Source organism: Rhinolophus sinicus, chromosome 2 (assembly GCF_057876585.1).
Source record: "Rhinolophus sinicus isolate RSI-liver-muscle chromosome 2, RSI-T2T, whole genome shotgun sequence".
NCBI lineage: Eukaryota > Metazoa > Chordata > Mammalia > Chiroptera > Rhinolophidae > Rhinolophus > Rhinolophus sinicus.
In genome coordinates this window covers 154138161-154150684 of record NC_142502.1, presented here as the reverse complement: position 1 = coordinate 154150684, position 12524 = coordinate 154138161, and the positions used below count along the sequence as shown (strand labels likewise).

General features: G+C 33.6%; 1 long non-coding RNA gene across 1 annotated transcript in view; it reads left to right on the top strand.

The window, feature by feature from the left end:
• LOC141571827 (uncharacterized) overlaps positions 1-5832 on the top strand; it is a 152751-nt gene extending 146919 nt beyond the window's left edge. The window contains exon 3 of the long non-coding RNA XR_012496884.2: positions 5761-5832. This is a non-coding gene — a long non-coding RNA (uncharacterized LOC141571827). The remainder of the gene's footprint in view (positions 1-5760) is intronic.
• Positions 5833-12524: the final 6692 nt, after the last annotated feature.

The window sequence follows — 12524 nt, the reverse complement described above, 5'->3', positions numbered from 1 at the left end:
TTAAAAACATAACAATTTTCCAGTCATCAAAACTACTATTATTTTTTATTTCCCCTTTCAATATAAATATATTGTTAAAAAATGAATACATGTTGAATGCAGGAAATAAACATAAAAATGCACAAAAGGAAGAATTCGTCTAGACATACAACTCACCCATAATAGTTTTGAAAATATGTGTATATGCGTATGTGTGTGTCTGTGTCCATTTAAAAATAATGGAAGTGTTATGTACAAAAAACTGCTTTTATTTAGGACTTTATAGTGATTTTCTGCCGATGTCTAAAACTATTCTCTTATGGCATTTTAAAGAGTATTTTATAGAGTGTTCTATTAAAGTGTAATAATTTATTTTAATAATTCCCTGTTGTTGAACATTTAGATAGTTTCTGACTTTCACTGTCATCAATAATGCTTGTTGAATATTACATTTTATACAGCTAGAAATAAATTACTATGAACAAGTGGTAGGTCAAAATTACTTACTTTTATCTTCAACAATTTTATACCAACTTATGCTTCAACTACTCAAGAACTTTTGTTTATTTGTTCATTTAATAATGTTTAATGGATGCCAGCTCTGTACCAGGTACATGCTGAGCATTAGGGCAAATGGATGAGGAAAACAGACACAGTGTCAGTGCTACAGCTAGAAACAGAGACACAGAAGAGAAGGGTGATTAATAATTATACTCTAATATTTACTCTGAAAACAGAATATGACTGTATAAGAACATTTAGCAGAGAAACTTTACCTAGTTAAGGGACAATATATGTTTCCCTGAAGAACTGGCAATCAACCCAGCATCTGTCTGAAGGATGGATTAATTAGTTTAAGTGAGAAAAGGTTACAGAAGAAAGAATTCTAGGGATAGGGAGCAGTTACACTTTTGGCAAGGCTTACGACAATTTACATCAGAAAAACTGGCAATATTGATAATTATAAAGTTAACATTTTCCCACCACTCAAAATTGGAAGTTTGAGGAGAAAATTAAATGAGTTATAATGAAAAAAAGGAGCCTTTTCTTTGTATTCTGTGTACATATTTAACCTACTATAATGCACACAATTTTGTTGTCTGTTTCTTAGATTACTGGTACAATTATTCATTTATAAATTATCTTGGAATGTTCTATGCCCATAATGTTATCAACATAGCTTTTAAAAATAACTTTTATATTAATATGTGTTACTGATGTAAACATATTTACTTTTTGTTATACCTTATAAGAAATTTTTCTCTAAAATTATGCTGTTTTCCATATACAGAAGTTGTATTTTATGTAATCAAATCTATCATACTTTTCCTTTATGCTTTATGACTCAGGTTTTATATTTAGCCTTACACAAATAATCTTAGCCTTTCTTGAATTTACTACTAGAAGTATTTTTGTGTGACCTGTGAAAAAGAATTTATACTTCTCAGAAAAAGATTTAATCTTTCATTATATACTCATATACTTAGGCATTATTAACTACATGGCCTTATATTTTATACAGTTAACTTTTTTTAATCCATCTATATTATCAAGGAAGTTATAATCATACATGGAGAAAGGGGCTTTAAAGCTAGCACTGCTCTGTAAATGCACAGACATAGCCTACGTTTGCTCTTCACAGCATGTGATGTACACGCTTCCATGTAGCCATCTTCACTCAGTCTTGGTAGAGGATTTGCACAAACCATCTGTTGTGTTATAATGGAAAGAAACTAAGTTCCCTGCCAATAATCTCAGGGACTGTCTCAAGTCTACCATCCACATAATGAAATGTTGGTGTGAGTTTGACATATGAGCTTCTAATTAAAGAAAAGTTAAAATCATGCCTCACCTGTTGCAAGGATTATATTAATTAATTCAACAGGCATTCGATGATTATTTTCGTATTTACTACATTTCATGAGAATGTGCATACTTTAAGACAAAATCATATACTCAAAAACATTGTAAAGACTTTAAAATAATAATTTTCATAAAGTGATGAGAACTATAAGTGAGATGTACTCTGGAAGCTGAGGGAGCACAGATGAGGGGACCTGTGTCAGACAGTGAGAAACCTTTACAGAAGAACTGCAGACCCTTGAAGAGTAATGGGAAAGGGTTTTTTTTAGCCAATGTCCTTTTGTAAGAGATAAGATACTGTTTTAGAATTGCAAACACGTAAATCCCTATGGGTAGAGAAGGGGTGCGCAGCGAGTGAAGAGGCTGGAGAGTTTTGGAGGTCTTTACATGACAAGTGATGTAGTTTGGACTCCAAATACTACAGTCATTCAAGATTTTTTGCTGCCAAATCACATAATCAGAAGGATAGAGACAAAGTTATTTTCAAAAGTAAAACGCAGCACACAGCTTTAAAATACTAATGCCTTAGTCACCAAATTTAGAAATGTTGAAGAACATCCAGGAAATTGAAAGCCTGACTTTAGAATAAGAAAATCCACAATATAAATAGCAATGTCTTAATAATTAGATTTAAACAGAAGGCTGGCTTCTAAAATTACCTTGCAAATTCTAAAGTACTCACCAAAACTAACTAAGAATATTCAGGAAGGCTCTAAAAAAATAAATCACAGTAATTAAAACAGTATAATATAGATGCATGAATACATATATAAACCAAAGGAACAGAAGAGAAAGACTGGAAATAATCTGAATGCATATGGAGAATTTTGTATATACAATGGGCAATATCTCAAATGTGTCAAATTAATATGGACTTGTGAATAAATGATTTGTGGTCAACTGGGTTAGAGAATTTAGACCCATATCTCAAGACGTATACAAATTTCAAATTAATAAGAGTTTTAAGTGTAAAACATAAAATCATGCATCTGCCTAAAAAAGATGAGTGAATCATTTTATAACCTGGTAGTAGGGAAGGATTTTCTAATTATGGCCTGAAACTCTAAAATTATAAACTGACAGAATCAACTATAAAATATTTTTAAAAAGAGAGAGAATAAAAAACTTTGAAAATGTTTTGTACCACAAAAAAAAAAGATTATTATTCCTATGCATGGACATCCCCAAAACTTCAATAAGAAAAAGACCAGTAGCTCATTAGATAAAAGAACAAAATATATGCCTAGTTCACAACAAAAGAAATACAAATGGTCTTTCAACAGATGAAAAGATGCTTAACTTCATTCAAAATAAGAAAAATGCAAAAATTAAAAAGATGACCACAAAGTCTGTTGATAGGACAATAGAGAAAAGTTGCTCTCATAAACTGCTGTTTAAAATATGAGGGTGAAACAATTCCTATGCAGGAAAATTTGGGAACGTCTCTTGAGATTACAAATGCCCCATCCTTGGATCCTGCAATCCCACTTTGGAGAATCTATCCTATAGATACACCTGAAGATGTGCAAAATAACAATATATAAGGTTAATCATGTGGCATTTTTGTTCATTGCAGCATCAGAGTTTTAAAGCAAATTAAAATTTAGGGTATGACTCACATCAAAATATTATGCAGCATTTTTAAAACTGAGGAAACTCTGTCCTGATATTAAATGATCTCTAGAATACTTGTAAATCCTTAAGTAAAAAAAAAAAAAAAAAAGTTTTAGGACAGTATATTACAAAAGGAAGAAATATATATATTACATTTATTAGAATTTGCATAAAGAAACACTGGGAAATAGACAAGAAACTACAAATGGTTGCACAGAGAATAGGTGTGATAGAATAAGACAAAGATTAGAACAAAACTTCTTGTATACCTTTTATATTGCTTTGATTTTTACATCAAGAATACATTCAAAATATAAACAATCTAAAATAATAAAATATGGGCTAAGTAAAAATACTATTTCATGTACATAATGTTTACAGAATCTATAGATAACTGAAATAAATTAATGGTATGTAAAACTGAAAACAGATCCATAACTTATTTTTTAAAACTATTTACCTTTGTAAGTATTTTATGCTGAAAGAACTTCAGACATTCACTATGATCATAAAATAATAAACATAGATGCTTTCTGTACCATCTTAGCCACCTGTCCCTTGGGTACAGTTGGATGGTAAAACATAACAAATATCATAACAAATACAAAAGAATGCTTCTGGGGCTGCATGGAATAGAAATTGAAAATACCTATTTATCGTGTGTATGTCACTAATTTGAGGTTACAGGAAATTTAACCCATTTGTATATTATTAACATAGTAGAGATGGAAAGTATCAGTAGCTGGTGTGGTTTGTTAAAAATACTGTTTAATTTTTATTGCTGCTCTAGGAAGTTTATTTTGGTTTATTTTTATACACTTGATGAGAATTGTAAAGCTCCAGATAGAAACCCAACCAACGCTAAAATCAATAGCATCATCAGTCACTTGCTACTTCTCAGGCCCAGTGTGTTCTGTGGTAGCATTCAAAGTCGTGCCTGTGAGAAATGGGGCTTTAACCTTAGAAGTTAGAGCAATTGAATGCTAAAATGGATTTGACTACTTTAGCAGAAGTCTTTCAGAAGCCTTCAAGGTTCTTCTTGTAACAAAACTCTTTACTCCTTACAAAACTTCAACTCTGAATTGAATGTAAATGAACAACTTGGATAGAAACTATTAGGAACATGTACAATCAAAAGGGCCAACCCATGAATCACAGACAACCACAAAGCAACAGACAGGAAAACAACCATGTCCATGGCCTTTACTGATTGAGGGGTGATGGATAATTAAGAGAAAGAAACCCATTCTGCCTAATATTGCTTCAGCTTTTTTGGTATAGAAAGGAATGACAGGAATAACAGCTCAAGACAAGAAACAGAAGAAATTACATTTTTCTAATTAGCAAAGATGACCAGAGAAAGGAGGAGGAGGTGGGGACAATAATTATTTAGTACATAATCAAATGATTCATAGAGCTTTCCAGAACAAATAGAACTAATTGTAGAAGGGGATCAAAGTTATAATCCAATAGCCTCATTTCCTTTTCATTTGGCCTTCACATTTTTGTTCTTTCTACATACATTTTGAAAAAAAAAATAGGGTAGTGATAATAAAGATCTTAACAAAGAAAATCAGTAATTCAGAGATTGATTTACTACCAGGTAATGGACCAGCTGAGAGATTCTATAAAACAGCAGCAAGTTGCGATCTTATACAGTGGTAAGGAATTCTGATCATCCATTAGATTTGTCAGTATCAATTCCTTAGACCTAGGTTTTATTATTGTTGTTGATTTTCTTGTTTTATTTCCAGTAAAGAATGAAACAGAATTTTTTTTTTTTTTTTTGAAAAAACAAATAAATTAATTTCAAATAATTACTTCTAACATTTTATTTTAAGTGTTATTAGTCAGCTAAAAGAAATTTTTGGCATCTAGTCATTATGTGAGGGTTTAAAATAAAATGAATCATACTCTAAAGTGACAGATGGAACTTCAGTCATGTACGGTGAAAGAAGGCTGGGGATTCTTGGTACACTGAATTTTAATTTAGTGGTTATAAAAAAATAAGTATTTCAAAAGTTGGGTTGAAAAGTACTCATTTCTTTTTATGAAGATGAATGATTAGAAAACTACATAGCTTAGGTAAATTTTGAAAGTTTAAGGCATTTCTCATTCATATTGCATAGAGGGAGAATAAATTAAACCCAGTGCAGTGTAACTTTATATAAAACATTCTCTTATAAATAACAATATGCCCCCCACAGCAGTCATTCTGTCATTGAACTCTGATTCTTGAGCTCATGTCATGTATTAGTTAGTTTTTCTAGATTTGTTTATGTTTATTGTCTCTTCTCCCTGTAGACTGAGAGCTGCATGATGGCAAGGATCACCGGTGTTTTCTTTACAATTGAGGAATCGAATCGACATAAAGTAAGTGCTCAGCAAATGTTTGCTGAATTGAATGTCTCAATCGCACGATACATCAATCAAACATAAAATCTTTATCTCCTATTTGGAACCAAGGTGTGAGATCACAAAGTTAATGATTTGGTGACAACCTTCCCAAGAAGTTTCAGTCACTATTATTTTTTTTTTCTGTGTTGCTTGACAATTTTCTGCACATTTTCTGCACTTATGGGGTTTCAGGGTAATGCATGTATTTGCCTTGCACATATAAGAGGACATGGTGCATCAAAGCTAATGAGTGCTTTTAAGATCTTCAGTATTTTTCCAAGCTTTTTATTTCCCTAATTCTGAGATTATTATAAGACAGTTAAACTCTGTCCAAAATATATGGTGATTCTCCTAAGAAAGATTATCCTGCAGACCATATATATATATATATATATATTGCTGAACATATCACTTGCCTAGGAGAAACAACAATTAGGTATTTTCTTACTGAGGAAAGGTACTCCCCTTTTGTGTCTGATTGCAGTTCACATATATATATATAACTACTATTTTAAAGCTCTATGTAGATACCTTTATAAAAACTGTATTTGTTGCCACAATTCTATTGACTTAGGCATTACTTGCAACATTCCACAAATGAATAAATAAAGGCTCTGAGAGGTTAAATACCTTGCCTGAATTTTTCAGCTGGAGCTAACATTCAAAATCAGCTCACCAAACTGTGAACAAAGCTTATGCTCTTAACCACTGCATTCCTGCCATTTATAGTTCAGACAAGTATCTCATTTTTGTCTCTGAAATAGGTAAAGGTATTGGGCTCAGAGTTATATTGTAACCCAGGGTTTTAACAGGTAACAGTGATGAACTGACCTCGTTTTATGAGAAATGTAGAGAGAAATGGCCATAGATGGGTATTTGGCTGGAAAAAAGTTGAAAGGGAAGCAAACACTCTTTCCTACCTTTCAGTCCTTCCCCATTATGTTTCTGACCTTAATGAAATTTCTATTTAGAAAAGAGTAATGTTGATTCAAATTGAGCAGAACTACATCAGCCTTGGCATCCTTTGACCAATAATATGACACTGTGGACATGGGGAGGTAATAGCCTCATGAAACCTAATTACAATGAAATTCACAGACACATGCTCTGCCAAGGACCTTGGCCTTCCTTTCAATTATTTCCTAGGGTACTTAATGTTGGCTACCTGCTACCTGGGTGAGAGGGTATTTTAGACAGTTAATATTGCTGAATTCACCCTACATGTAGGAGACTCCATTTGGGTCATGTGACTCTCTCTGCTAGTGTGTTTCATGTAGAATTCATATATTCTTCTGTTACGGAGAACCCACTGAGTACAAAGAATCGAGTTACCCAGCCCAAAGATACAAAGACAAATAGGTTATTCTTCAATAATTTTTAACTGTTGTTTAATATCAAACATAATTCATTACAGGGTAATAGTTTGAACACTACAGAGGAATCTACTTCTCCCCTTCCAAAAAAAAAATCCCTCTATCTTACCACACTTGCCTCAGGGTTATTCTCTGAACTACAGTTAAAAATTTCTTCTTAGTTTTCTGCCCCCAAAATTACTTTTCATGTAAGTGCTGTGTATATGCATATGTATATTCATAATAAACATATTTTATATACATAAGACCATTATAAAATATTGTTCTGCATCTTTTCTCACTTAATGTAATACCAATAAATCTTGAAATACTCCAAAACGGTACAGAGAGATTAAAATAAAATGGAATAATCCAATTCATACATGTATAAAAATCACTTAATGAGTTTCTGTTGAAGGATATTTGTGTCCTTTACTGCAATACTGCAGTGAATATTCATATTTATATCTTTGTACTTTCATGAAAAAATATCCATATGATGAATTTCTGTTAGTGGAATTGCTGAGTGAAAGAGTATCTGTGTTTTAATTCAAATGCTTATCATTGTTGGTTTGGAAGAGTTTTCCTCTACCCTACAAAGCATCTTTTGGCTGATCTAATAGTCAAAACAATGTGACACACATTAACAGATGAAAACCAAATTTAATTCTGTACTTATGAGAACACCACATTATGACAGAGTCAGAGATCCCACATACCTAAGAGGTTCAGAGACAGAAAGGTAAAATGAAGTCTCTATGCCATCCTGAGCTAGTAAATGGATAAAGGCCTGAAGCTCCAAATAAGGGGAGGGCAATTCACAGGATGATAAAAAGTGCAGATGACTGGTATTTAGACATTTAGTCAGATAAAATTTATCTCTGGTAATAACTTTCATCCTGGGAAAGACCCCAAATTTAACTTCTTCTAGGTAGTTGAGAGAGGGGCAGAAGTTTCTCCTGACCCTGAGGGTCTCAATTGCCTTTAGTTCAAAACAATCTACATGCTGAAGTGGTATATTTTGGGGTCACCTATTCTGTTCCCCTACATTATTAAACTGTCTACCAAATAAATTTTACTATTTATGCTATTTATGTGCATGAATGGTTGGCAAGCAAGTATAAATATCTTTCAATGAATGTAAAGAAAACTTGTACGTCATTACAAATTTTAATAATACAGATGGGCACACAATGAAAACAAACATTTTTTAGTCTACTATTCTGTTCCAAAAAGGGCTCAAATTTTAACTTCTTTATCCTTGTGTTAAATTCTTCTGATAATTACCTCCTGTGATATTGTAATTTATAATAAGAACTATACATTTGGTCTTTGTTTATTTCTGGCACAGAGCTCCTAAAACTTTTGTAATTTCCTAAGTGCGAGAGCAATAAAGGTGTCTTTTGTTATGGTAATTAAGTGACTTGTGGAAAGTACCTAAGGATGAGGCTTGGTTGCTGTGAAACCATGTCATTAGAAGGTTGGAACTTTCAGTCCCACCCCACAACCTCTTGAAGGAGAAAGGAGCTGGAGGTTGAATCAATCACCAATGGCCAGTGAGTTAATCAATCATGCCTGTGTAATGAAGCCTCCATAAAAACCCCAAAGGAGAGGGTTTAGAGAGTTTCCAGGTTGCAGAATATATGGAGGTGCTGGGAGAGTGGGGTGCCTAGAGAAGGCATGGAAGCTTTGTGCCCTTTCCCTATACCTTCCCCTACTGTGCATCTCTTCCATCTGTCTGTTCTGATTCTATTCCTTTAGAACAAACCAGTAATCTAGTAGTAAGTTAAATGTTTCTCTGAGTTCTAACAAATTAATCAAACCCAAAGAGAGGGTTGTATGTAGGGACCTCTGGTCTACAGCCAGTAGATCAGAAGTGCAGGTAATAACCTGGGTTTGTGATGGTATCCAGAGTTGGAGGGGATTGTTGGAACCTCTAATCTATAGTCAATTGGTTAGAAATATAAATGACAACCTAGGCTTGCAATTAGCATCTGAAGTGTGTGTGTGTGTGTGTGTGTGTGTGTAGGGGCGGGGACAGCCTTGTAGCAATGAAACCTTAACCTGTGGAATCTGTTGCTGTCTCTGAGTATATAGTGTCAGAATTGAGCTGAATTCTCTGACACCCTCCTGATATCCAAGTATTGCATCATGATGTTGGGGAGACCCCCCCTACACCCCCAAATTAGAATCGGGACCTCCACGTCTCTAAATTATATTTTACTGAGATCATTAATTAACAAATGTTAGATACTATGCAACCCACTCCTACTAGGACAAGTGGGGATTTGTCATACTTTCTCGCATTCTTATTTATTGATGTGGTTGCCAACTTCCTTCTCCTCAACATGGTTGTTCATCACAACTAATGATTATATCATGTACTTCAATAACTTTTAAATAGCATATAAACCTTATTTGTAGTGCCATCAAATATAGATAATTTACCTTGAATTCTCCTTTATTAGGTTGAAGACACTTCTCTCTTTACTTCTAGTCTTTCAACTGCCCCGACACTGACGTCTTTCTTTTACCTTCATATTATAAAAATATATAACAAGTGTTAGATACGTATGTAAAAATGCATAATATGTTTATTCTGTTCTATAGTCATTTTAAGCCTTCTATATTTTGTTCATAAACTAATTTTAATGTTGAAAATTAGCAAATGGTTGAAATTATTGTGAATGTGAGCATATAATTTACTGAATAGCCAGAATGTATTAGACTACATTTACTTTTGTATAGATTTTACTTTTTTCTCTGTGTTTTTTGGAGTATATGGCACTTCAGGCCAAATATCCCAGAGAAAATGCAAAAAGATCATATCCAGGAAACAATACAAAAGAAACAGTCTAGATGTATATGAAAAACAAACAAAACAAAACAAAAAAAAATATATATATATATATATATGTATGTATGTGTATATATATATATGTATGTATGTATATGTGTGTGTGTGTGTGTGTATATATATATATATATATATATATATATATATATATATCTCCCTTTATACATGTTCATTAGTATGGCTGTGAGACGAACCTATGCTGTTACATGTAACTATAGTTTGTTGTTTTTAACTGTAAGTATTATCTATTATTTAAAAATTGAGGAATGTATCCATTTCCTTCTTGAACATTGAGATTCTTTCCAGTGTTTGCCTATTATGGATAAAGTTGTTATAAATACTCTTGTATGTGTCCTTTGGTGACATAGGCAAATACTAAGGAGTAAAACTGGTAGATCATGAATTACTTACATGTCCAGCTTACTTTAATAGACATTACCAAACTGTTATGCAAAGCATTGTGTCACTTTATAATTATACTAGCAGTGTATGTGAGTTTCACTTGCTCCACATACTGGGGAATATTTGGCATTGGTGGACTTTTTAATTTTAGCCATTTCCGTGGATATGAATTGCTCTAGCAGTTTTTAATTTGAACTTTTCTGATAGCTAAATATGCTGTGTGTCTTTTCATTTGCCTATTAGTTATTTGGATATTTTATTTTATTAAGGATCTAAATATTTTTCCCATTTTAAATGAGATTATTGATATGTTACCTTTTGACTTGTAGGTAGTCTTTTCGTGTTCTGGATTTAAGCCTTTTGTCAGATATATGCAGTATGAATATTGATTGTGTTAGTCTACTCAGGCTGCCATGACAGAATACCACAGACAAGGTAGTTTAAACAGCAGAAATTTATTTTCTCACAGTTCTGGAGGCTGGAAATCCAAGATCAAAGTGCCGGGAGTTTTGGTTTCTGGTGAGGCCTTACTTCCCAGCTTGTGCATGGCTACCTTTTCTTTGTGTCTTCACATAGCCTTTCCTCTGCTCACACATTCCTGGTGGCTCTTCCTCTTCTTATAGGGACACAAATCCTAGTGGATGAGGGCCTCACTTATGAGAAAGGGACATATTTAAAACATAAGAGTGGTTGTATTTAAATAACAATATACACAGAAAATGGGATTGGAATGGGGTTAAAGCTTACCAAAAATCAGCAAACACAAAAAATAAATATATACATTATTATAGTGTAGTTTAGATTGAGGAATATGATTGATATCAAGTGAATAATGTGCTGGAAAAACCTAAACAAAATTTTGTTTTTAATTTGTGTGCAATATTTACAATTGTTGTATATCTTAAGTATACTTATTATACCCTTATATTTGAGTGAGAATTTTATTTGGATATAGATTTCAGCGTTGAATATGGGTTTCCCATAGCATTTTGAGGGGATTAATCTATTTACCTTTAGCACTTTAAAAAAGAAAATAAACGATTAGTGTTGCGACCTGCACAACACAAGCCTTGGGAAGGCGAGGGAGGCGGCAAGGGTTAAACTATCATAAAGAGACAGAGACTCAAATACAGTTAAATCACAGAGGACCGAGGGACTCGCAGCCTCAAGGGACTGGAGCCCCGAATCGGGTCGTCGTGGGTATTTATTGATTTCTTACAATAAGCATCACAAGATTAAAGGCAGGGTCCATGAAATTCTCACACACCATAAAAATTCTTCCAATTCCCAGATATCTGTCCCAAAGCAACCGATGCTCATTGTCCCCAGGCGACTAAGGTGGGTGTGTTCAAACCCTGTGGGAGCAAGTCTCACAAGGTAAAACCATCCCATGAGCTAAGCAGGAAGAGCGATATCTTATCACTCTAAGAAGTCCTTTGCATAGCAGAGTGCAGGACAACAACTGGGGCATGCATTAGCAGCTTCCCATAATGGTGAGGAGGAGGGGTATGGCTACCTCCTGACTTTTATTATGTTAACTCATGAGGGTCCCAATGGGGTCCCGTCTGGCTTAAGTCGTTCCTCCCATGAGGAATCATTACTCCTCTTTGACTGCAGACCCAGCTTACAAGGACCAAATAGAGAGACTTAGGATAAATGAACTCAGCCCCAAAGAGGGACAGTCCCGTAAAGTCTTCTTTCCCTAAGGAAAGATTGGAGGGGACAAACGGCTAGGCTGCTGTGTGACCACAGATTATAGCTGCCCTGTTTGAGTTCCTCAAGGGCAAGCATTTTTGAGTGCATGGTATATGGATGTATTTGACGATGTATTTGATTAGTCTATTTCATGCTGGACTAATGCTTTTCCTTCTGTATATTGTATTTTTGGTTTATACATTTTATTTGCTTTAATTGTTGATATATTTTACTTTTTAATTTTATACTCTAGAAGTTTTGGTTTTCAAAATGCTATGTCTAGGTATGGCCTTTACTGTCTGGGCATATGGCGAGACTATCAATTTTCTTTTAACTCTGGAATATTTTTTGTATTATCCTTTTGA